The sequence below is a fragment of the Lathamus discolor genome, chromosome 2 (assembly GCF_037157495.1).
Source record: "Lathamus discolor isolate bLatDis1 chromosome 2, bLatDis1.hap1, whole genome shotgun sequence".
Taxonomy (NCBI): Eukaryota; Metazoa; Chordata; class Aves; order Psittaciformes; family Psittacidae; genus Lathamus; species Lathamus discolor.
Genome location: NC_088885.1, coordinates 88819439 through 88846278, shown reverse-complemented (window position 1 = coordinate 88846278; position 26840 = coordinate 88819439). Strand labels below are relative to the sequence as shown.

Genomic DNA, 26840 nt, shown 5'->3' with positions numbered 1-26840 from the left:
TGAAATACAAATTTCTGTTCTGAAAGATCTGGAATATGAAGAGGCAAAGAAGCTTTTTCCCTGCAAAAAAGGCAGGTCTTCGTTTATCAAAAGATGTGGGCCAAGCTAAGAGCTCACTGCTACCAGAAGGCGATGTCAAGTTTGTCAGAGTGTTCGGGTCTCTTGAGTTGGATGAACTACACGTGTTCATGGCTGACTCTTGAAAACTGTCCTATGTATGTTTTTTTTTCTGGGATTGGTTTGTCATGTGTTAGAGGATGGGATTAGCTCTTGGAAACATGTGGTGGGGTGGCTTCCAGGGGAAGGTGGGGTGCCCTTCCAGGGAAACCAAGAGGAAGAAATGGGAGAGTGAAGAATGGGTCCCCTCTTCTTTCAGTGGCAGCAAACTTCTAGGCCAGCTTGACCAGAGGAGCCTACTGTATTTTCTGAAGAGCCAGCGTAGGGTTTTTCTCTGTGAATTCTAACAGCATAATGGAGCTACACAAACAAGCTAGAGACTAGACCTGGCTTTGTAGCTGCAAGGTTTACCTGTTGAAGGGAGTTTTCTGCAACGGGGTGGGGAGTAGGGGTGTAGGCTTAGGGAAAAGATCTTGTGTTAACCTTGTATGTGATCTATATGCTGTCTTGAAATGTGTATCTGAGTAACAATGTCTTTCTTTATGTCTGTCTTTTTTTTCTTAAAGGAAATGGACATGCGTTGTTGGGTTGTTTTCTTCAGATGAATATGAAATGTGTCAGTGCTAGGTGGGGTTTTTTATTGCGCAACTCAGCTGTAACAAAAATGTTAGTATTGCTTTTGTACATTTAAAGAAGATAAAAATAGCACCTTCACAGTTTCAGAAGATTATGTAAGGTATGTGTAGCTGTATCTTATACTATCACCATAAACCAGAGCAAATGAGGAAGTAACTGGTATTAAATCCATCATTATTCCTGTTATGAGAAATATCAAGCGTAATAGCTATTCATACATACAAGAGTGCTATGAGGAATACTGGAGATGTGGTTGACTTGCACTGAAATGCTGTGGTAAAACATACTTGTCTCAGGCCAGTTACTGGCTGAAATGTTCTGTCCTGGAATGTTCCCAGTTCCAGAGCTGCCTGTGAGCTGGTTCAGCTGCTCCATTCTAACCAAGCTGTGTTTCTGTAGCTGAAGTCAAATAAAGGCATTGGAGGTGACTGATCTTGTGCCTGATAGGGCTTTGTGGTTGTAGGGCAGATCTCACCTACAAATTCCTGTGACTCTTGAAGGGCTGCCTTGGATAGAGCTGCAAATTTTGCAGCTTTGCTAAACCTTGTATGATTTAGCCTGAAGAAACCCAAAATAACTGAACAACAACCAAAACCAAAACCCTCTTTCCTGCAAATTGGAACCCAATGTAAGATCTTTGGTGATTTCAGTTAGTCTTGCTTGTGGTAAATCATGGAATGTGGAATGTAAATGTGGAATCATTTTGGGGGCAAGGTGACATGTCACAGCTTTCCTTCGTTTTGTCAAACAAGGCTTGGGAAGACGTGTTCTTGGGTTTGGGTTCTTGGGTTCTGGATTGTACAGCGGTGACTGGTGTTTCTCTTCGGAAACATTTCTGGTTGCTTTTTTCTATAATTCTGACAAAAATGGTTGAGCTAATTGACTAGCTCAGTCTCTCTGGCTGGGTACTAACTCCATTATATGGGAATTTTTGGATGGGCTGAGGAGCAGATCTTTTCTGAACTGTCATTAAAGGGATCTGCCTCTGTCTAAAAACAGTTACTGTCTTTTTGCAAAGTCATTTGGAGAACAACAAAACACATGAAACGTTCTCCCCATACCCTGTGTTTTACTCTGAGCACGCTATACCAGCTGGTGAAGAAAGTTCAGGTTTTATAATAAATGCTAGTCAAAATACTTCAGTTGTTTTGCATGGCTGTGTTATGGTTTGGTGCTATGGAGGTGAAGGAATTAATGAATGAGAAGTAATTTTATGGGTACTCTAACATGGTTTCATAGAAATACCAAGTTTCTTCTTCTCTGTATACCTGGTCAACTTGTATGCCGAACTTCAACCATGTTGTATCCGTTCTGACTTGGGCAGTGATTCATCCAGCCAGAGAAGCATCCATGGGACTACTTATTTTTGTCTTATTTAACGTTTTTTGAAGTGTGTGTGGACTGAAGCTTTCTTCCTGCGCATAACCGTGTCTTGTCTAAAGTCAGTGTTTGAGGATGATCTACGTTTAAGCTGCGTGGTCAGAGTGAATTTTTGCCTAAACCTATGGTTGAGCTATAAATCACTGCACTGTGTGGGCAATGATGCTTTTGTCCAGTAGCCGGGCTTAATTCACCACTTCCTGCCAATATGCTCTAATTCTGCAATTGTAACTGTGTGAAGCCAAGCAAGGGTGTGCTTTATGTGAGGAGCTTGCAAACTCTTCTAAATCCTGTCTTGCTGTGTGAAAAGACTAGAGGTTCCCAAAGCGGCTTTCTCTTCTCCCTGTCCTGTGGCCAAGCCCACCTTCCTACAACTTGCTCATCAGCAGTATCACTTTCTGCTCCCAGCAGCCCTGTGCCCATGCTGTCTCCCATCCTAGCAACTCAAATACCCTGTTTCGCTCTCGGGAGTGGGCGAGGTGCATACACTTCAGGGTTGTGACAAAGGCCGGAAGTCCCCAGTGGTGACTGTATAGAGGGAGTTGGAGTTTGTGATGAGCACCAGTGCTACACAGTGGAAGAGGAAGCATCTTGACAAGGTATGCCACAAGGGAGGATGGTGCAGTAAGACCAGTTTGCCATGTGTGCTTTGCACTGTCTTGATGTGCTCTACTGACAGTGTGAGTTAAAGCGAGTCTTCATGATAGGGACTGTGTCTATGGCACAGTTTCTGGAATGTCTTATGGATGTTGAAGACTTGCTTATGAAGGATCTTTGAGAGTTGATGTAGTTCAGTGATATGCTGGTGTTTGGTATAGATTCTGCAGTTGATCCATAGATTATGCTGACTGTTTCTAGCATAGGAAGATGAGGGGAAAGGTGAAAGGAAGAATGTGTTGTATCTCATGGTCAGGGTGACAAGTATGCTGTAGGTCAGGATTAGTAGTTCATTAACATGATTTCAGAAACATATTTGTGTACTCTCTATTTAGCTATTTTATACAGGCCCTTTATGGTGCCTGAGAGAGGTTATCTCCCCCACAGTTGAACGTGTACCGCAGTCAACACTTCATTGCTACCCTTGGAACCTTGCTATGAAGCTTTTCAGCAACGTGATGTATGCAGGTCTAGTTTGTGTCAGAGCGTGCAGTGGGAGCCATAGTCCCAGGCAGGGCTGGGGGACCATTGGGCTTGGTGATAGCGTGGAAGCTTTGTGGGTCTGTGGTCATGTGCTGAACTGAGGAGCTTGGAGGAGAGAGCCTCAGGTTATGTCTTTCTGTGGTCTTCTGGGATCCTTTTTAAAGTACTGCTGTAACGGGATAACTTGTGCTGCCTGACACCCTAGGTCAAATGAGGTCCCCGGAAAACCAATGAACTGAAGGAATAGTCATTAAAAGTGACTTTCACGTTAGATGCTGCCTCTGAAATCCATTAGCAGTTTAAAATTAACCAGATACTCCAGGTAGCTTAAATGAATCTTAATGACTTTCTGCCACTTTTATTAGAGGAGTCTTTTTACAACCTTGTTGCTTTAGTGCAGCCTCGATTGCAAAATGTTTTGGTTTTTAATCAGTGAAGATGATTCTGCAGCATGGCTGGAATCTCCCTAAAGAGTGTCTGATCAATGAAGAAATAACGGGAGTTGTGTATACCAAAGCAGAGCAGCTTAAAGCAGCTATATCCTAAAACTGACTTAACCTATAAAACTTTGAATTACAACATCATCTTCTGCAAAGGTGCACTGCAAAGTCTCCCAGCCCTTCTGCATCATGTAAGAAAGAACTGAGCCATCCCATTGTTAGGGAGGAAAAACTGAGTACAGACTAAAGACCTAAAATTTAACCAAGAATGTAAATTTAGCCTGAATTTGGGGTTTAGATGAACACCAGCTAATTTTTTTTTTGTTAGACTTGCTGTAAAAGAAAGATGAGAAACCATTCCAATCTGGTTCCGAGGATTTGATTGACACTTTCTAAATGACCACACTGCTTATATGGGTGTTTTGCAGCAGTGGGAGGGGAGGGAAGAGGGAAAGCTACTTTAAATGAGAGAGGATGGGAGACAAATGCAGAAAACCTAGACGCGAAGGCACAAAGAAGGGCAGTATTGACAAGGTTCTCAACTTTTAATTAACTTGCCTTTTTGTTCCTCTCCCAATGCACCTGCTTCTCATCAGTGAGAGGAGAAGGAATCAAACTGATTTCTGTAGTCATGTAGGTATTTCTAGTGTGATGGACAGAAAAGGCAAAGCAGGCTGTCTCCTCCTCATCCCTCAGGTGAAGATGATGTGATGGCTTGGGGAGTGTCTTAGCTCAGAGCATGGCTGGATTATGACTCTGAAAATGATTACTGATAGGATTATCTTCTTTCCTGGAGCTGCTGGTGGGCATCTGGGCACATTGGGCATTTCTGCCCCTCTAATTTGCTCTTGTGAGACACCACCTGTAGTACTGCATTCAGCTCTGGGGTCCTCAGCGCAGGAAGGACATGGACCTGTTGAAGAGGGTCCAGAGAAAGACCACAAAAGTGATTAGAGGGCTGGAGCACCTCGCCTGTGAGGAAAGGGCGAGAGAGCTGGGCTTGCTCAGCCTGAAGAAGAGGAGGCTCTGGGGAGACCTTAGAGCAGCTTCCAGTACCTAAAAGCTGCCTGCAAGAAATGTGGAGAGCAGCTTTTTACAAGGACATGTAGAGAGAAGACAAAGGGGAATGGCTTTAATCTGAAAGAGGGTAGATATAGATTAGATAATAGGAAGTAATTCTTCCCTGTGAGGGGGTGAGGCACTGGCACAGGCTGCCCAGAGAAGCTGTGACTGCCCCATCCCTGACAGTGTTCAAGGCCAGGATGGATGGGGCTTTGAGCAACCTGGTGTAGTGGAAGGTGTCCCTGCCTGTGGCAGGCGTGTTGGAACTGGATGAGCTTTAAAGTCCCTTCTAAACCAGACTGTTCTGTGATTCTGTTCGCTTGGGAAATGGCTGCTGTTTCTGGGGGCCCTGTTTTGCCTGTGTGATGGCTCCATTGCTCTGTATTTGCTTCCACATCCCAGCTGATGGAAATTAAATTCTTGGAGATGATGACTGCTTCTTCAAAGGTAGAGGAAGTGCTAAGAAGAAGAAAAAAAGTGAGAGAATGAGTGTTTATACCTCATTGCATAGTAAACATCCCACTTGTGATACAGGTAGCTAAGTTATGTCTGACACTTGGCCTGGCTTCAGCCCTGCTCTAAACCACAAGTGTCACTTTTGAGTAGATGTTTATTTGCCATGTCCTGTGGTCTGTCGCTGTTCGGAAAGCCAGGGATTCCAGGGTTTACCACATGGTGAGGTTCCTGAGCAGAAGTGCTTCTGCTCTGAACATGAACGGTGGCATGCCTGAGCTGCATGAAATGACAATGCCCGACCAACTACCTTGGCTTAAAATGTCTACATCTACTGATTTTATTAAAGATAAAAAATTCCCTTATTTTTAATTCCTCAGCCCTGTTGCTCTGTAAGAATGAGTGGTGCTTTGCCTTTGTGGACTATCAGCTTTGCTCTCCAAGATCCCAGTATCTGCCGTTGTAAAGATGCAAAGCAGGGAGTAGACAGTCATTCCTGATACGGAGGGAAGGGCACTGGTGCTAATCCCTTAAATCCACAGCGGGCCCCTCCCATGCATAGAAACCTGATCTTAACTCTTAGATCCTCCTTGCTGTTGCTGTGATATGTATATATAATTCCCACCTCTTAAAACAAGAGGGCATTAGATCTAGTCAGATTTAAGGAAAACTGCATGAACCAGCCTCATAAATATTTATCCTTATTACTCTGGGATACTCAAGATGGTGAATGACTGTCATCTTGACAGTGTATGATACAAAGCAAATGCAGTTTCAAAGCCTCCCTTAAGCCTCTGTGGCGTGCTTAAGTATCTTCCAGTTGCATGGTTAAAGGCTAAAGTAACTCTTCTGCCTGGGAGTAGAGGGGTTTGGGAGATTTGTGCATCCCCAGCTACCTCCATTGATGCAAGTGATGAAGACCAAACTGTGGTGTGTGGGGAAACTGGAGAGAGAAAATGGGCTGAATAAGACGGTAATGATTGCAGTTGGGTCTAATCAGAGTTCTTTTCCTGTAAATGCTTCCAGAGGTTTTACATAGTGAGAACAAATGGCAATGCAGTTTGGAATATGCTGGTGGGTACAGCTCAATGCTCACAATCCATAAGCAAAAAAAAAAAAACCCAAAAAGCTAACAATTGAAGGGCTCAAGGTTTGTTTTTTCGGGTGTTCTCTCCTCAGAACTCCAGAGATGCTCACTATTCGGTAAACGTTGATGCCAAGTGTGCAGAATGATAGGGTTACACATTACACTACTGACTTAATTGTGCTCAGGTAACTACAGAATCACAGAATCCCAAGGGTTGGAAGGGACCTAAAAAGATCATCTAGTCCAACCCCCCAACTACGGATTGATGATTCTCTTCCATGCTTTTCTGGAAGAAATTTCTTTACTCCTTGTAGTTTTCAAGAACCTGACAGCCAGTGAAACCTTGAGATTTTGATCATAACTTGTAGATTGTGGCAAAGTATGAAAAACCCATTCAAGACATTAAAGTGGTGTTTCTGCTGTTCATCCTCCAGGGTGAGACTGGAGAGCAGAATTCCTAGTGCTGCTGTGCATGGGGTGCCTCTCGGTTGTCAGGTTATGGTCTGCTTGTAGTGTTAGGACATAGTTGGATCAGAGGCAAGTACATGGGGTAGACTTTTAAAAAAGATACTCTGCCTTGTAAGGTTTGTAGTGGGTTGGGGTTTTTTGTTTGTTTTGTTTTTTGAGGGGGGGGGGGTGTGTATATTTTTATTTTAAGACATTTTGTTTCTGAAGGTTGCTGTTGGCATGCAGCTCATTGGTGTTCTCGCTTTGGGTAATGTCCTTGTTAGAAAGAGAAGAGACAGCACATCTGTGTTAGGCTTATTTTTTTGTGTAGCACAGGCCTAGATCTGGAGAGGAGAGTTTGGAGAGGTCAGCTAGTCAATGGAAAGCTGAAGCATGGCTGTGTTTTTGATGGCAGTTTGGTGACAGTGATGGGGAGACTCTGCATAATCCTCAAACAGTCTTGTCTGTTGACTCACTGGTTTTTTCCTTTTAGCAATTTTGACTTGGTGTTTTTCTTTCCTCTTTCCCCGGTGCCCTCACACCGCACCCTCCCTGCCACTCCACCCGGTAATGTTTTCCTAAATCTTCCTTGTTGCTCGTTAAACCTTTCTGTTTCTTCTCCTGAAAGTTGGGGGCATGGAGAACACTCTTCCCTCTGTCTTTGGCCCAGGCTTTCATATATTTGAAAGATACCATCATGACCCTTGCTTGCTCTTCTTCTGGCTGAGCTCCAGTTCATTTTGTTTTTCCTTTTTCCCTCCCAGATGTCATGTTTTTCTAAGTCTGTGGTGTTCCTAGTGCTTTTCCTTGGATATTTTCCAGTTGATCTTCTCTGAAATTTGCTGAAGACTGAATACAGCATTGTGCTGGAAGCTTTATCAGTCACAAGTAGAAAAGAACTGTTGCTTCACGATTCTTACATATGTCTCTATACATTCTTATATGGCATTTGCCTCTTTCTCAACAAAGAATTTTCCACTTTTTAAAACTTGCTTTTAATTCAGTCTTCCAGCAAACGTCAGCTTTAAGTTTGTAGCTTCCCCAGGTTTAATGAGTATCATTTTGCTCCTTCATTATCTAGATCATTAGTGTTAGAATAGTGTGGGACCAGGGCAGATCTCTGCGGAGGTTATTCAGTATGTCAACCTATTATGTGAGTCTTTGCATTTTTCCAGCTCTTAGCAAAAATGGTGCAGTTATTCAGTCACTTTCAAATCTGCCATAAGATGACTGATTGCATTGATAATAGTATGACAAAGTTTCCTTAACTTTTCATAAGAATGTGGTTTGAATCTTTTGACATGTGTTTTTTGCTAATGTCGAGATTCAGTGTCTACTCCTGCTATGTTCCTGTGATACATTATTTTGCCGTAATGTGAAGCTCAATTGGTTTGACTGGCTTATCCATGAACAATCGGGTTTTGTTGAGTTCAGTCTTTTATGTTCAATGCTAGCAGATGGGTTTAATGGGAATCCACGTGCAAATAAGCAACAGCTATCATTCTTCAGGTTGTTCCTTCCACTCCTTTCCCCTCCCACTTCTTTAGGATATCACTGTTTGCCATTCTTCAGCCTGTTACCTTGTCAATCTGCTATGAGCTCTCAAAAATAACTGCTAATGGTTTGAAGTCTTGAGAAAAACCCAAACTGTTCAACATGTTCATAACTGAATTTCATGCAAAGCAGCTAATTTGGTAGAAAGTTGATTAACTTTTATTGATTCAGTCTGTTTTTTGGTGGTTTTGGTTTTTTTTCCCTTCTCCTCTGTCGTGTCATCACTAGTATTGGGTTTTGTTGCTTGTTTGTGTGTTTTTGTTGTTGTTGTTGTTTTGGCCTTGTTACTTGTAGCTTGAGAAGGTGATGAGTGGACTGACCTTTCCCTTAATCATTATTTTACTGCTGTGGAATTACAGAGTGAGGGTTTAATACTTTCGATGTCTCTTGCTTCACCTTCACTTATTTTGGTATTGCTATAATTGTCTTCAGGCTATTGCTTTTTTAGTGGGGTGTAGACTTTGTTTGACCTCTTTAGCTGGTGAGGGAGCAGTACTAACTGTTGCTTGCTTTTGGTCATGTATAGATAACAGCACAACTTAAATGTCTTGGGTCTGAGGATTAACTGGAAGCCAGTTGAAAACTGGAGGTGAGAGAACAGTTGCTGTCAGAAAGCTCTCTTCAAATACAGTGGCATGTTCTTTCATCCAGAATCGACCCATTGAAATCGTTCATGGGCAAATGCCAAAAGGGTTGAATCTTCACGTCGGCTAGTTTTGTCAAATTTGGGTTTGAGAGCATCATTTAGTTGGTGCTCAGCTGCAATACGGCAGCCATGTTAGGTTTTATATATGGTGTTTTTGCTGAGTCTAGAATAATCCAAAAGTGAAAACTACTGAAATATACTGAACCCAAAATGGCTAGGTAATCTCTTGATAAACTAGAGGCTTTGTTTTCTGTCACCACCAGGTCTAGAAGCTTGTTGAGTAAGGGTATATTAACAGAGTGGAGATGGTGAACAATGCTAATGCTGTTCGCAAAATGAGAAGCCTCTGAAAAGGAATGTACAATCTCAAGAACAGATTGTCTAGTGGCAATAGAGACTAACAAATTTTTGTTGGCTGGCAGCTGTCTCTCAGGTTAGGATCCTGTCTTTGAAGCTGTTTTATAGAGTTGACTTCCTTTCTGCAAAGTACATGATGAAAGGGCAGAGTAAATTCCTCTTGTTCTCCTGGTCTAACAAAAACGAATTTGCAATGAAAGCACAAGGTAAGCAGCATTAAGCTCATGGAGGCAGGTAAGTTTTGTTGGAGGAGCCCGTGGCTATTTCAGATCTTGTTCTGCTCTCTGTGCTCCAGAATTAGAACACTGCAGGACGGTTGTCACCCCTTTGATGGAAGGTGGGAAGACTAACTTGGTAACAGTCTTGCTTTCATCATCTCACTCTTCTGCAGAAGAAGCATATTGTTTGTGAGACAGAGCTTGCATAATCCTCCTTCTGTATGTGTGTAAACATATTTAACACAGGCCTTTTGTCTCTTGACTAGTTTAAATTTATCTGTAGTGTACATACAGTGTGGAAGGGGATGGAAAAGGGGTGAGTTAGCAGGAGGCATTTTTGGGGCACTGGAGGAGAGGGGAAATCAGAACTTGTATGGACCCATAGCAAGCAAAACAGAACTGAAATAATCCCTTTCTTATCTTCTATCCATGCCCTACCCTGCTAAGAGTAAACTGACTGTCTCTAGTCAGTGGTATCACAGCCCTTGCTCTTTCTTGCTGGGTTGATTCTCCTGTTGCACAGTAGCTGGTAGAGAGGCTTTAAATGCAGAATTATCTTATAAGCTTGTGCCATTTTTGGCCAGCTGTTAGTGTTTAAAGTCTTTAAAGTCACCCACTAAAGACAAGGCAGAAGAACAAAAAGCCTGGATATGTGGCGTGTGTGTTCTTGTTTAATGTCGGAATTCCTGGTATGGCCAGGGACACATGCCAGCTTTGGCAGTACAGGGCACAGTTCAGATACTTAAGTACTATACTAAAAATAACGGGACTATTTTCGACTGGGACCCAATTAGGGAGGGAATAACTTGTTGCTCTGCAATCAGTAATGTGAAGTAGCAGGCAGGCTTCAATATGCAAGTAAACTCAGCTGTTTTGCTTGCAGAGTTGCCAGTTCTGATGCTGCGTTCTCACTGTGTTCCTTAGATGCTTTTCCAGAGGTTAAAAAGAAAATAAAATCCTCCTAAGGCAGAGTTTGTGTGCTCTAGTTCAGATTTTGATATTGCAGTGTTTAATAGCATTACAGCTCCTAATCCTCCAGCAGTGGCTTGGGGAATTCCTAGAAGGCAGGGAGCTGGAGGCAGGGAGCTGCACAGTGCCTTCACCACTGTAGCAAGCAAGCTTTGCCCTGCCCTGCTGCAGGGCAATGTGGGTGAGTCTGGGCAGCCAAGGAGCAGAGTGGCTGGTTTGAAGACAGTCACTTTTCTCCTGGTTTGCTTACTGGGGATGAAGGAGAAGGGAGCATGGTGCTGCTGTTGTTTGCTTTCCTATGTCAAGCACTATGGTGAAAATAACTTGCACATTTAAGTGCCTGAAACAAAGCATTACTTTACACTTCAGTAGCTTTTCTCTGGTTTTATTTTTGGTGATGCTGCTTCCTGCCACCTTCTTACTAGATCGCTCAGATTTCACTGAAGTAAGTTAGACTGAATTTTCCAATGTGTGGGGAAGGAGCAAGCATGCTCCAGCATCTGAATCTTCTGGAGGGCTTTCAAGTGTTTGCCTGCATTTGGTCCCAATTCTGTGCTGCTCATTAGAGCAGGGTTGTGGATGAGGCAACACTTTATTGACACTTACGCAAATACTGCGTTGGACAGACTTGTGCCGGAGATGAAAGCTAAATGCACCTAAACCTTCTATTTTTATAGACGGCTTTCTAGCATGCTATTTTGAGAACATGAAAAAGCCAGAATCTTTATGGTGTTGTGACTCTCATGCTATTTTGAAAGTAGCTTTTTGTTATATTCAAAATAAGAAGCTGATAAGAAGTGTCCAAGGCTGCGGTATCTTAGCTTTTGTTACTGTATTGAGCTTATGTTGGGATTTTGGGAGGACTTCATCAGATATATGCAGGAAGCTTCATGTTCTTTAAAATCTTGTGTTTTGACTTGTTCTTGTCCTAGCCTGAAATACAGAGGAAGAGACTTCTAGATGCCCATTATGAAAACAGCACCTTTTGTATGCACCACTGAAACGTATCGCATCCTGGATGTAGTAAATTCACATGGAAATAGTGGGAGAGGCACCCTGGCGAAGGGGATCATGTTTTGTGTTGTAGAGAGCCAGCATTTAGGCGTGTGCTTGTCAACTCGCAAGCTACATGTATTGTACCTTCTGCATACTGCAGCAGCCTGTGGGACTTGCTGTTAAAAGTAAATGTTACATGGAGGATGCTTAGCAACTGTAGTTTTTAAGTCTGTGCCAAATTGTTAAAGGTGCAAATCTGTTAAATCAATGCAGTGTTTTGTGGAGGATGCAGCGTGGCAGTGCTGAGGGTCTGCTTCTAGACCTCTGTGGTATGGCTGTCCCTCCAGCTGTCTCTCACCACCCCGCTAGGTTAATGCGGAGCACCCACACTTCACGGTCAGGAATATTAGTTTTTTAAAAATAATAATGAATGATGTTAATTTGAATTGTGAGCTTAGTTCATGCAGAAGGGCTGTGTTTAATGAGCATGGCTGAGTAGCCCTCCGTCCTGCTGTCTCTGGTGGGGGACACGACCTGGAGCAGGGGGACCTGGGGCCAGCAGCTGGGAATAGCCGTGTCTTGAATGCAGAGCTTATGGCTCAGAAACCTGCCTTCTGCCACTGCCTGGGGCCTGCTGGGTGGCCTCAAAATCCTTTCTGGCTGTCCTGGTTTCTCCATTTGAAAGCGGAGTTGGTACAGGCCTCCTTTTGTAGGGAAAAAGGGCAATAACCTGCTTCAGAGTGAGCATAGTTTCGGCAGTTCCTCTCTCAATGAGCATAGCTATAGCGGATCGAACCACAGGTTAACCAAGAACACCTTGTATGTCTCTGAGCCATCAGTAGCAGTTGCTTAAGTAGAAAGCCTGCAAGTTTTCCTCTGTTTCTTGGCCCTTCTGCTTCGTTGTAAGCTGTGCTGCAGTTCTCTGGAGTGTGCATCTCCATTACTGTAGTCACTACCCACTGATAAGCTTTCTCCAGTGCTTAATCTAAATTATTATTTTAATACATTGATAGGTCAGATTGCTCCATGGACATGATTTCCGTGTTTCCTATCCACTTCAGATTTTACCTACCCCTTTCTTTAGAGGAGGAAGGGTCATTCTCTGGGCACTTCATGCATGTCCTGTGTAACTGGCTAGATGTCTGTCCTCTTCTGCCCTGGCTGTCTCCTCCACGCTGAATGAGCCAGGTCTGTTAGTTTCTGCTTTAGGAATTCCTCTTCTCTGTACTCTTTCTAATTCTATTTTACCCTTAGTGTCATAACAGCCCACAGATCTCAAGGAGTGGGTGTGCCCTGGGTTTAATGACTTGTCATGATTCTGCTTTGCTTGCGGCAGTTCCCTAATTCTCAATACTGTATTTCTTTGGGAGGTAGTGACTGCTTCCCCTGCACCCCCCACCCCCCGAAAAATGATACGTTCAAACAGGACTTCAGACTCCTGATGCTCAGTCAGCAGTACTCACAGGCAGGGTTATTTTTGGTTTTGCGCATTGGCTTGAGTTTGTTGAAATAAAATCAGCGTTGCCCTCTGGGTTGCCTGTTTGCTTATGATCATGGGATTGTTCCACTGTACTTTGTGTGAAGCTCCAGCTCTGAGTGAACACATCATACCGCCAGTGAACTTCATGTCACCTCCCTGTTTGTCACGTTCCAGTCATTGTGGATATGTTGAAAAGAATGGCCACTACAGTCATTCTTGAGACTCCTTGTATGGAAAAGATGCTTTGTGTTTTCTTACCTTTAATTCTTATCCTTCAGTTGAGTGTTAAGGGGGGAACCACTCCTGCAAACTACAGCAGTTCGGGTCTTTTTAAGGGTCTCTAGGTAGGGATAACATCCAAATGTCTTTGTCCATATGGTATCATAAACCTTGGGTAGGTTTGAGTCATAACATCTACAGAAGCTGTACTGACTCTTCCTCATGCCATCTTACTTACTATTTATGTCTATGTTATCTAGTTTTAACTGGTTCTTTTTGTAAAGAAGTTGCTTCCTGATTTTTTTCAGTTCCCTGGATTTACCTTGAACTCACTTCTGCAAACTGATCTAATTTATCATCCATCTTTCATGCTGTGTCCGAATCAATTCAGGTACAACAGGGTATATACAGCAATTAATAGCTTGGCAGTTTGATCATTTCCTTTAGAAATCTTGGCTGAATTCTTTGTGTTCTAGCAACTTAGTACAGTCTTTTAGTGGTCTTAATATGTCATCTGTCAGCAGCTGTTTAGTATATATGGTGCTTGGGAAACTTCTGCAAGTTGGCTTCCTGATTCATTTGTAATTTATTTCTTCTAATGAACAGATAACATCCTGTCTTAAGGAACTACCCATAACAAGTCCTCACCTTTTCTTCAAGAAAAGAAACCTTGGAGGCATTTGCAGCTCACATCAGTTTTGATGTGGGGAGAGAAGACTTGATTTCCAGTACTTTGCAGTAGAACTGGTGGCAGATGCCATTCTAGCCTGGTCTCTGGGTTCAGCCTGATGTCCAAGTTCACTCTGGGCATTTGTTTGAAGGTAACCATAAACATGAAATTGATATTTGCTATCCTGACTTCTGGGACTTTTGCCGTAGGTTATTGGGAGTGCCTGTTGCAGCATCAGTACATCCTGTGTTTCATTTCTGAACTTCAGCGTTGCTCCTCCACGTTGCCTGTTCTCAAGTTACTGGGACACCAAGTTAATATCTTTGAGTACACTTGGCAGAACAAAGTCAGAGGAATGTACTTAGTCTCCAAATTCTGCAGCGAAAAAATGAATGCAAAATTTCCATGCCTGAGCAAGAAGTCTCGGGCAAGCCTCCCACTAGCAAAGGAAAAGACCTGGGAAGCTCTCATGTATCTTCTGCAATGTTAATGAAATGCTGCTTTCTTGACTGGTCTGAGAACTTGTTTATGAAACCTAATATTGCCCTGTGAAACTCAACACTTTGCTGCTTAGTACTACAGCCTGAGCGATGCTCAATGAGGTGGACAGGGTGCTTTGTGTATCAGCTTCTTGCAGGCGTCGTGAAGTCTAAATACAGTGCTTCCTTAGCTGGCACTTGGGAGCTTCACCCGCTCCTGTGGAGGGGAGACAAATCTCGGTGTCACAGCACAGCCCTGTAGCAGATGCATCTTCCAAAAAAATAAATAAAACAGCTGAGTCATTAGTTGGTTCTTTTTTTTCCATGCTGCCAGCCAGTCCCAATACCCTCGTATTGCACGCAGGAGGGAGAGGGCAGACAATACTGTCTTTTATTATTCATACCCCGCAGGACACTATCTTCACAAACTACGGGTGGCGTCTGTCTGTCTCCACTTCATGGGAAAGATTAACAACAATTAAGGTCAACAATTAAGGTTGTGAAAACCTTTGAATAACTGCAACATCTGCTCTTGTACTAGAATAAATAAAATAAAGCTGGAGCTCTAATTGCCAACAGACTACTTGCTCATATCTGTTTTGTAATTGCTGGCTTGTGAAATGCCTGCTGTTAACTGGTCCCTCGCTGGCCAATGTGAATGACCAGCAGTCAGGGTGAGTAGTGGTTTGGCTAAGAGCTACGTGCTGAAACTGAGGTTAAGGGATGAGAAGTGGGAGCCCTGTACAGAACTTGGGGAGCTGTGAGCCTTGCCATGGCAGCGATAGTCTGGTGGCAGCCATGAGATGTCTTGCTCTTCACCTCAGGCAGGGCATTTGACCCCCTGAACTTCCCAGTCCATTTCAGTGTCAAATTAAACTGGCTTTCCTCAACTGCTGTTGACTCTAAGTGGTTTTACTCTTGTGCTGGGACAGAATAGGGTTGTTGAGGGGTAATTTACTGTGTGTCAACTCACTTGTTTTTCTATAAGCTCCTTAAACTTGATGGCAAGAGAGCACCTGAGCATGTTCTGAGATGGACATTTCTAGGAGTAGGCATTGAAGCAGCACTGGAAGTAACTGACTTATAATGCATGTGGGTCTTTTGCTAATATATCAGGAAAAAATGACAAAGAGAATGTCCTGAACTTCACTTTAGGAGCATTCATTCTGATATAGCCATTTTGGTATACAGGAATGTTCTCCTAGGAATAAAATAGACTATTTTAGTTAGAAGGGGCCTACTAGTCCACCTGCCTGACCACTTCAGGTCCAAATGCCTCTTAAAACTTGGCAGGCTTTGGGCATCCACCACCTCTCTAGGAAGCCTCTTCCAGTTGTTCCTTGGTAAAGGAAATGGTTTAGAGTATCTCATCTGAACTTCCCCTGACGCAGCTTTGAACCATTCCCCCACATCCTGTCATTGGATACCAGGGAAGTTTCCAGTAAGTAGGAATCACATATTTACTTCGTTTTGTCTGACTGTACAGGATGGTTTCTTAACTTTGATCACTTGCTCTTCAGGCATGTTGTACTTTTCTTCCTGAGAATGAAAACTGCAGTGGTGGGAGCCGGAGCCTGGTCTTTCTTGGCACACGGGGCCTCTACAGAGGGAGCAGTTTGTGTTCCGACTCAGTGCAGAAGTAGCGTGATTGTGCTCTTTTTTCTTGTGTTTAAAAACCTTTGTAATGAGGCATTAAACCTTGAAAGGTTTAACCTGCTAGTCAGAAGTCTGTATCAGAAGACTGTTAAGGATCTATCATCAAAGTCTGGTAAAAACCAGATATGCCTTTCTGTCTCTAAGACAACAAGAGAAATTCAGGTATGTGGTTCCTTGGTTTGCTCTATGTTTCTCCTTTCCCATCTATTGCAGTGATTTTCTACTACCCTGCATTTCTTTACTCTAGCTGCAATATCTCTTGTGGCCAGTGCTGCTATTTGCTACCATGGGAAAAATAATATCCATGTTATTCCTGCTATTTGCTTCACTGTTCTGTGTAGTCCCACTGTGACTGACCAGAGTGCTGTATTGGGCAATGTGGTGTTGCACTTCAGCAGGAGCAGAGTATGAGGGTATGCCTGTTGTTTAGGAGACAACAGTGGGAAGACTTACAACTGGGAGCTTCTCTGAGAAGCTCATGGATATCTTCCTCTGCCATGGAGAAAACAGCATTTTTTCCCTCCGCAGCAGCCTTCTCAAACCTGGTTCTTGAGAGGCATTCAGCCTCAGTGAACTTTTTCTGGTGTTTTGGAGGGAAGCTTTCTGGTTTTGTATAATGAAGATCTTCTCAGTTAAGAGACAGTCCTCATGAAAACTGTGCTAGTTATTTTAGGCTATTGACTTATATGAGTTATTGGACTAGAAAAGATGAGTAGGCAAAGATGTTGCAGAAAACAAATGAGATAGTTTCCAAGCCACAGTATAATTTACCCAAGACAAACAATGTCATAAAGAGGAGAGAGTATCAGACTTGAGCGGCAAATTCTGTGGTACTGCTGCCCATTTGAAGGAGGAGGGGAATACTACAAGCCAGGGATTGCTGAGATTTGTAAGTGTCAGAGCCTTAGGTGAAAGAACTATTTGCCCTCTTCCAGTAACAGAAAGTAGCATGGAAGCCTGTGATAAGTATTTGTGTAAAGCAGGCAATTCTGTGAAGCTTTCTCTTCATGCAGACCTGGGTTTCAATAAAACAGTACTGCTAATTAGGCTGAAATGAAAATCAAGACTTTTCTGATGCATCTGTCAAACTGATTGTATTAATAATGAGTGAATGCTTTTATAAATCAAAATACAAAGGAACAGAAAAACTCTTGAATTTTTATTTCGTCAATTAACAATAGCAATTGGAAATTTCAAATTTCTTGTATTCAGAAAGGCTTTTGCAAGAGAGCTTATCTGCTGGTTTTCTTTTGATAAATCTTTTGTTTTATTACACTGCAGTGTATTTTGGGAGGGGGGAGAACTTTTTGGAAGAGCAAAGTATGAACAAAATCTCTACCTCAAACAGTAAGGACAATCTAGGGAAGAGAACTGAGCTGGGTATTTATTTTTACATTTTGTGAGGTGGAGCATTCCCAAAGCTGAGTTCTGCCATGTTGGCTGAAGGAGCTCTCTTTTGCATTCTGTACTGCTGCTAAAGAAGCTCTTCATCTGCTTTTTGAGTTTACATATGCATATGTACATCCGTATGTATAATATATGTATATGTACACACACACACACAGAGTGAAATTAAACCCTAAAAGTTGCTGGGAGAAGCTGAAGCTTTGTCAGGATCAACTTCAGCAGTACAAAGACTAAAAGTCTGGGGATGCTGTGGGACTGTTCTGATACGATTGTCAGTCTTGTCCAGAGGTGTTGAGAGTTTGAAGTTAGTGTTGTATATTGAGGAGGGCTTCCTCTGGCTGATTTCAAGCCTCTGGTCTGTAGATACATACATCTTAGCCAATTTTTCTAAATGTACTTTGTAGTCAATGGAGAGAGCCCAGGTGTTCCAGTAGTGGGCTTAACAGCATGGTGTAAGTTGGAAGGGGCCTCTTGAGATCATCTAGTTCAAACCCCAGCTTTCTTCTGACCTCTTCTAGCTGTTCACCATGGAATCATAGAATAGTTAGGGTTGGAAAGGACCTTAAGATCGTCTAGTTCCAACCCCACTGCCACAGGCAGGGACACCTCGCACTATACCATGTCACCCAAGGATCTGTCCAGCCTGGCCTTGAACATTGCCTTACCACTTTTTTGGGGAACCCGTTCCAGTGCCTCACCACCCTTACAGTAAAGAACTTCTTCCTTACATCCAATCTAAACTTCCTCTGTTTAAGTTTGAACCCATTGGCCCTTGTCCTATCACTACAGTCCCTAATGAAGAGCCCCTCTCTGGCATCCTTGTAGCCCCCCTTCAGATACTGGAAGGCTGCTATTAGGTCCCCACGCAGCCTTCTCTTCTCCAGGCTCAACAGCCCCAACTTTCTCATCCTGTCTTCATACGGGAGGTGCTCCAGACCCCTGATCATCCTCGTGGCCCTCCTCGGGACTTGTTCCAGCAGTTCCATGTCCTTTTTATGTTGGGGACACCAGAACTGCACACACTACTCCAGGTGAGGTCTCACAAGAGCAGAGTAGAGGGGCAGGGTCACCTCCTTCGACCTGCTGGTCACGCTCCTTTTGACGCAGCCCAGGATACGGTTGGCTTTCTGGGCTGCGAGTGCACACTGAAGCCGGCTCATGTTCATTTTCTCATCGACCAGCACCCCCAAGTCCTTCTCTGCAGGGCTGCTCTGAATCTCTTCTCTGCCCAGTCTGTAGCTGTGCCTGGGATTGCTCCAACCCAGGTGGAGGACCTTGCACTTGTCATGGTTGAACTTCATGAGGTTGGCATCAGCCCACCTCACAAGTGTGTCAAGGTCCCTCTGGATGGCATCCCTTCCCTCCAGCATATCAACCGGACCACACAGCTTGGTGTCATCGGCAAACTTGCTGAGGACACTCTCAATCCCACTGTCCATGTCACTGACAAAGATGTTGAACAGGATTGGTCCCAGCTGCATGTAAAGGGTGCCTGGTTTTGTTCGCTGACTGATGTGATGGAGCAGGGGCGTACACTTCCCTGAACTCTGTACTCGTACCACATATACACCACCTGTATACCACCTGTACACAGGGTATGACTTTCTTTTTCATATCCTGTAGCAGAGTTGCGGTCAGCTCCGTACGTACGCTGTATGTCAGTTTGGTTTTGTGGGCGCTGTACTGCAAGCCTGTATAACAATGTTGTGTATGGGGATGCTTGTACTGTCTTCTCCTTCCTACTGCTGCCAGTACCAGTTGGACAACCTTGGGGGTGGGAGAATGCAGACGAGACCTGTGTGTGGGTTCCACACATGGAGTACAGGTGTTGTGGGTTAAAATACATCAGCACGTAGGGAAGGCACTTTGGCTACACCTGGAGCCTACACCCTTTGGGAACAAATGTTCCCCTTCAGCAGCTCTGTAGTCTGAAGGTTAACTAGGATGTTTCTCATTTAACGCATATCTAGTTAATCTTCAGTGCTGGTGATGTTCACTGTTTCATGCCCCTATTAAACAGTCTTATAAGGCCTGAAACAACAGATTTCCTTTATGGCACCCTGAAAGAACAGGGAAGTAGCTCTTAATGTAGGTGGCTTGGCAAAATATTCTAGTCAAGTATTTGGCCTGCTACCCAGGCTTCGATATGTAATCTTTGGGTGCTGCCAAAATACCATTCTAATTAAGTTGACATAGTCTATGAAGCCTGGGTGGTATTACTTCAGCTTTCTTTCCTGTGCTTTCCAGTGCTGCGTTTTGTAAGGGTTGATGGAAGCTGTGACAATTGCAACCCCACTAGAGTCTTCATTAAGCTAGGATTTCAGTCACCTTGTGACCTTCAGGATCAAAGGAAGGAATACTCTCTCTTTCTTCCTCTCTCTCTCTCTGCAGGTGCAAGTTAATAGCAGTAAATAAATGTACACTAATGCACATGAACATGTGATCAGTTGGCCAGACCTCGGCTTTTAGTTGAACATTAACACATTAACCCTTCTACAAAATATTAACCTATTCTGTAAGTGTATTTTCTGTTGTGTTTACACTTAGTTGGAAAAGCTATGCCCTGTTTGTCCCAGGGTGGTATATTTGCAAGTAGGTCAACATACTTGCCTTTGAGATGTCAGCTTGAAACTGTTTTTCAAGGGCTGAAAAGCATAAAGGGGTAAGAAAGACTTCTTTTTTTTTTTTTTCTCATTTCCCAGCCTGTATTCAAGAATAGAGCACCAGTAACATTCTAGTTGTGTCCTCAAAGTTGGGTGCTGCTGCAGCACTGCCTGCCTGCTGCTAGCTGTAAGCTACCCATGGATTTGGAGCTTGTGCGTTGCATAATACCAGCAAATGCATCTGGGATTACAAAATGGTCTCTTTGCTCTGGGAAGAGATTGTTGTGATTTGTTAGTAAGGCAGTGTTAAAATACACGAGGTATCTATGGCATCAGGATCTTAAAACTGCAAGTAGGTTTTTTTACAATTGAGTGTGCTCTGGTACTGCTGGTGCTTCGTTGCACAGGAGTGAATGTGAGTGCATCCTCCAAATTGCATATTCCAAGCTGGAACAGCACAATCTTTATGTTCCAGTTGATCAAGGGTCTATGTATTGCCTTAGGTTTCTTTGGAATCCCCTTTGCATTTCTTGCATATATCCCTCTTGAATAGACAAGACTTTGTCTCAAGACCAACACAGTATTGGAGTTGCCTCCTTGCAGTCTTTGCAACTAGAAGCAGAGTTGGCCATCGTCTGCTTGTTGGGGTTGATGTAGTCCAAAGCTTACTTATATGGTTGAGTTAGTCATGGCTTTAATGAGTTATCACTTACCAGCTATACTACGGTAACTCCTACCCTGCTGTGCATGAGTGATAAAATGGGTTTGCTTGTTTATTTTTACTACTTACTGCTATTACGTACTCCTTTGCTGTGTTTCAGCTGATATTGTGGTGTCTTTGTTAATTTTTTGAAAAGTTGAATTCCTTAGAATAAGCCATATTTTGGAATATGTCACCATAAAATTCTTTGGAGGGTGCCTTAATATATTGTTGCCATTGGGGAATGTGTCTGTACTCACAGCATGTGATTTTTTCAGAGGCTAAGCAGAAAGGCTTTCTTTCAAGTGTTCTAGCCATGTGAACAAGAGGTATATTGAGAATAACCTGTACACTTAAGTGTACCTCTTGTGGTATCTCAAAAAGATACCATCTCAGTGAGTAGCCTGCTGTTTGAACTTAAATGTCTAAACTTGCCTACCAGCTTCAACCGTTTATATGGTATTCGACAATGTAAATAAACTAGTGCTTATTCACGAGCATAAATTATAGATAACTATAAAAGCCTCTGTTGATTGATTTGCTTTAAAAACTTGAACCTCGCTGTCTAAATAAAAGCATTTGATAATCCTAGTTAATAACTCTCCAAAAAAAGCTTGTACTAAGAGGACAGCAAGTGACACATGTACACTTACTGTGTTAACTATTGGTGTAAAAACCCCTGTAAATCATCAAAATGAAAAACCCGTCCAACATCCTTGTTCCACAATGATTATTTTTTTTTTTTTTTTTTTTTAACCCAGGAAAAGTATTTTAACCCACCTGAAAAATTTGACAGGCAGGAGAGATGTAAGGAGCAATGAAGGTGGTATTGATAGATACCTGCCTATAACTTTCTGTGCATGAGTGTGGATGTTAGTTTTGAGGTCAGTCCTATGGATGGTGCTCTGTGGCAAGTACTGTGTTACAAAAACCGGTACATTTGGTGAGAAGCTTTACTGAGACCCCCTGCCTGAATCTTACCAAGAAGCAAACTTCCTTGTAAAAAGCATCCAGACAAAGAAAAATAGGCTGTGAATAACTGTAATGATTGAGGAACGGATCATTTGGATGAAACAGACCTAAAATGCTTGAAAAACTGATCAGTGTGTCATGTGATAAAAATTGCCGTGTGTTCTCTTGTTTGGTTTTTTTTTCTAGATATATCTTTGTCTTCTGCCTCAGTCAAAAAGGGAGGAAAGGCTTCTGCATACTCCAGAAGATTCTCCTCCAAAATGAAGGAGTGTTGTAGATAAAGCTGCTGTTTCCACCAGCATCTGTAAAGATCTGATTTTCTTCAATAGAAAAAGCATTGTACAGAGGGTGAGGAACTTCCTCCATTAATATAGGGGTTGAGTGGGAGATTGTCTTGTGTGTAGTTCAGTCTCTGGTTTGGGGGTCTTGAGCCACCCCTGTGCATGGGGAAGGATGGTTCAGATGAGTAGCAGGTTGAAAGCATAAAGGCTTGTTAGTGTGTTGGATGCAAAAAGCAATGCTTTGGTATGTACGTAACAGAGGCACATTTTACTTGAGTAGGTACCACAAGGGAAAAGTGCCTTCTAGAAAATGCAACTTTATATTTTGTTTGGAGACTTACCCAAATATTTAACTTGTGTGAGATGCCTGGAAAGCAGTAATTCTCACGGACATGCAGTAGGATAGGTTTGCCGGCTCCTAATGGCAGTAAATAAAGAAAATGGAAGTTCACAGGTTGCCTCTGCTGATGTACTAGTTTGCTGCTGCTGGAAAGGGGTGATGCTGTTCCTTTCCCCTCTTGCTCATGCTCTCCTGCCATTCACATTGTGCCAGCTGAGCTGCTTGTCAGATGTAAGTTTATTGCACTTGCTTCCTTAGCAGAAAACTAACCCAGCAAAACAAACAAGTTAATTAACAGAAGCTGAACTCATTAACATGGCACGAAAGGGGGAGAAGGAGGGAATGCCATGAAGTTGCTGGGAGGAAGTGGAGGAAGAAAGCAGAGCAAGGGCTGATGAAGAGAGTGGGATGTCTGTCCTGTTCTTGGCAGTAACAAGCTATTAAATCATCTTAACTGTTGTATAACTTCACTCTAAGTCTTCAGGTTAGATAATAAAAGCCTAAAATAACAGAAGGAAATAATTATTTAGGCTGCTTCCCAAACTGCTTACAAAACTTTGGATTCTGTGTTATGAGAAATGAGACTAGATTGTAGAGAGAAAAAAAAATGCAAGAAAATGACAACACAGAGGATAGAAGCAGTGTTTTTTGTTTTTCTGGAAGTGAATGTAGTGAGGAAGGGTATATACAGAATCAGAGACTACTAAGCATGGCATTTTCAGCTGAAGTTGTCCTTGGGCTGCCTTGCTGCATCTTTTGTCCCAGTCAGGTGTCTATGGACCTGCCCTGCTTCTGTGTATGGCTTGATGGTGGGATTGTCTACTGTATACTGCATAGTTCTTTTAGTTTCTGTCTAATTAACATTTCATTTAGACTCTGGTACATTCTGTTTAGTTGTCAAAGCTCCTGCTTCAAAGCTATGGATTTAGCTATTAAGAGGCAGAGGAGGATTTCCAGTGATCGGGGGAGATAATGAAGCTACGGAGTTTCATAAATATTTCCAAAATTTGTTATAGCATTTATTTTATTTATTTTATTTTATTTTAATTTTTTTTATTTTTTTTTACTGGAATACGTCCTTCGGGGACAAGGGAGAAAAATCCTTACTTAAGTGGGCTAGGTGCAAAGTAACTGTTTTTCTTCCAGGACTGTTTCTTTGCTGTTAGTGAAGCTGCTCTGTCAGGAGCTGAACATGAATTCACAGGCTATGAGTCTTGAGAAGCCTTTTCAGAATTTTAGGCAGCTTCAGGAAACCAAAAAATGCTGAACTGCATATATTTTATTTAATTTTATTTGGCAAGACTTGAAGTGGGATGGCATCAGCTCTTCTGTGCTTCTTCTGAAGTATATCTGTTTTGGCTTTCAAAAGCCTCAATTGCTGTTGCCAAGATTCTTCATTTTCTGGCAAAATTACAATGGCAAATGGCTTCCTTTACAAGGTGTAATATTTAGACTAACAGCTTTGCAATTAAGAATGGCAAAGAGAATTATATTCCCTTTTTTTATAAGACCAGATTTTTTAGTAAGGAATCGTGGGAGTGTTTGGACGTAACTGAAGTGCTTTTGATTGATTTATATTTTGAACAGTGCTTTTCATTTTAGTGTGCAACACTCAGTTGAAATTTTAACTAGAACAATGCTTTGTTTTCAAAGATGTTCAAGGTAGTACTCTAGTTAGGCAGTTTCTCTATATCATAGACTTGCAAATGGCTTTTGGGGTATGTATGTGTAACAATGTGGGTGCACATACTAACTCATGCAAGGGAAGAGGGAAGAAACTGGGAAATGTGAAAGTATTCTTGAATGTTACCTATTGCTAATATCAATAGGCCATCAGGATGTCAATGATCATTGAGTCTTTTGTGGTTAGGGGAGTGATGGTGTTCTGGAGTGTTTTTGAAGGTGTTTTGGAGGCAAAATAACTTGTTTGAAGGGAGACTGCCCTAGTACTAGTTTTCAGCATGGAAAACTGGAGACTTTGGATGTGGGGAGGGATGTTCAGAGCTGGAGAGAGAAGCAAGCATGTGTTTGGAGTAAGTAAAATGGGGAAATGGTTTGAGATGATGAATCCAGTTCTCTTGAGCTGAACAGGGCAATGCTGCGTTGTTCTTTGCACAGGAAGCTGCCAGTATTGGCTTGAAGTCAGAGTCTTTCGGTTGTATTGTTTGGCAGCCTGCACTAATGAACATTTGAGTCCTGCTGACCAAAGGATCACCTTGGGAGTGGAGGGCATCCTCAGGCTTGTAACCTGACACAGGTTCTACCTGAAACCACCACCAAAAGAGGTGAAATCGCTTTAGAAATCCTTCTACATACTTATTGCTAGAGATATGATGGAGTCTGGTGGCAAACGTGAGTGCTGCCGAGGGTGCTTTAGGATCTTGATCCAGCCAGATAGGCTCCCTCGTCCAGCCAGCTAGGGTATCTGGTGGCACTTTATTTCCAGCCCAGGTGGTCAGGCTTCCTTCTTGTAAGAAGTTGTGTAGATCTTGTCTATGCATGGAAAAGAACATCTGGATCCTGTGATTTAAATGCAGCTGGGGATACTGTTAGCTGTCAGGTCTTTCAGTTACAGAAAATTGGCTGGCATGCTTTGTGCTGCTCACATCCAAATCTTATTTCCATTGTAACTATGGCAATAGGAGCAGTCTGGTAAGAAAGCATAAGTCTACGTGTCCTCGTGCCCTCGTGTTGGTGTAGGATTGATAGATGCATCCATTTACTTTATCTTGAAGCCATGCTTCAATGATATATATCAAATACATACATACATACATATATATATATATGTAGGTCTATAGGTCTTTTAGAAAAAAACAAAACACTTTCCTAGATGCTATGAGTAGTGGGGAACCTGGAGCCAGGTGGGTGGACGGTTGAGATCTTGGAGATGTTTGTGTGGACCAACAAGACAGTTGGTTTTGGGTTTTTTCCCCTGGTTCTTCATGATGCTGAATTGTAAGTCCAGCAGAGTTGACCCAGGCATTCCTGAAGGTGACTTAGGGGAGACTGTTGTATGAACTCAGTTGTTTTAAGACTTTGTTCTAATTCCTCATAAAAATGCAGGTTCAGTCAGCTGAGCCTCATGCTATAATGTGGGGAGAAAGGAAGTGGTGACACTGACTGTCTGAGAGAGTGAAAGATAGATAAAAGAGAGGAAAAGGTTTTTAACCTGTGTGTTAAACCTGAGGTCTTCAGGTAGGTCAAAATCTAAGGCTATATTGAAGCCTTTTACTGCCTCGCTCTTCCACAGCTGTTCAATTACAGAAAGCAGAACATTATGGAAGAAAAATAATGAAATACCTAGGACTTGAAAGGGAATAGTGTTAAAAAGTTAGTAAGCTACCTTTCATAAAAGAGCACAGCTCCAGTTTTCAAGAGCTCTGGAGCTTGTCTTGCATCTCTGCCAGGTTATATTATTTTCTGGGTGTTTTTTTCCCCTCCCTCCTCCTGTTCCTAACTAATCTGCAAGTGATTGCGTTTTAAAAATTATTTTTCTCTTGAATTTAAAGACTTTGACAGATGGCACATGTAGAACCTGGAAAACTTCCTGAATTGGCAGAATGACCATACCCCTGCCATCTTCCTACCGCAGTATCTGTAGGTGCGTAGGCTGTGTGTGCTTCCAGAGTGCTGGGTGAGATACTGTTTCCTCTGCTGGGAATATGCAGAGAGCAAGAGATAAATCAAAAAAGCGTACCTGGTGACAGGCTTAATTTGCTGTTAATAGATAACTTAATCTACTGGTTAGGTGGGAAATTTGCTTGTGACTAAAACCAACTCATTCAGAGCAGTGGTAGTGTCTAGGGTGCGTACCTTTAACGTTTTCCATGCAAGATGAATATCAGTCTTTGTTTAGATGATGTGAGCTGGTTTAACACTTAAGAGGCTGAGACATCAAAACTGTTCCTCACGATAGACCATTCTTTAGGAGTGACAGTATCATACCAAAAGCAAATCTTATGACCTATGAAACTTGGTTTATTGTGACTATCCTTCATTCAAGGACTGTCTGGGAAGGACCTCTCAAGCCAGTGAAAGTCCATGAAGTCACTTGGTTTTGAATGTGCATAGGCTGTCTGGCTCAGTGCTGCACAACAGTTGTTCTTGCCACTGAATGTCCTGAGTTTTGTAATAGTGATCAACTACATAGCTTGTTTTATGTTTGCAGTCCTTTGGAGTTGCCCTTCCCCATCTAAGGTGTTTCAGGATAAGGGCAGTAACTTGGCACTTAAATGTCTCTTTGATTTGTGCTGTTTAACTTGCACATGGAAAGGACAAGCAAATTTGCATGTGGTTATGGTCTCTGAAGATAACTGGCATGCTAAAAATCATGTTTAAAGACAAAAACAAAGAGTTGATTTACTCTTTCTTGTTAAATCTTAGTTTTTATCTGCTGAATGCATGAATTGGCATAGAGTTCTGTCCCTGTAAAACTTACTACTTGTTGATGTGGTACAGCAGAACCTTAGATCTTAAAGGTGAGCAAAGGCTTTTTATATTCTTAGGGTAGGAGTACTTTGATAAACTG

General features: G+C 42.5%; 1 protein-coding gene across 7 annotated transcripts in view; it reads left to right on the top strand.

The window, feature by feature from the left end:
- GRB10 (growth factor receptor bound protein 10) overlaps nt 1–26840 on the top strand; it is a 148684-nt gene that overhangs the window by 9802 nt on the left and 112042 nt on the right. The window contains exon 1 of one of the 7 annotated variants that reach the window (XM_065667718.1): nt 16103–16168. The exons of 5 other annotated variants lie outside the window; for them this stretch is intronic. The gene's annotated coding sequence lies outside the window, so the exon portion shown is untranslated. Of the gene's footprint in view, nt 1–16102; nt 16169–21936; nt 22037–26840 lie in introns of those variants that run through there. One more of the 7 variants, XM_065667716.1, reaches the window with a different exon arrangement.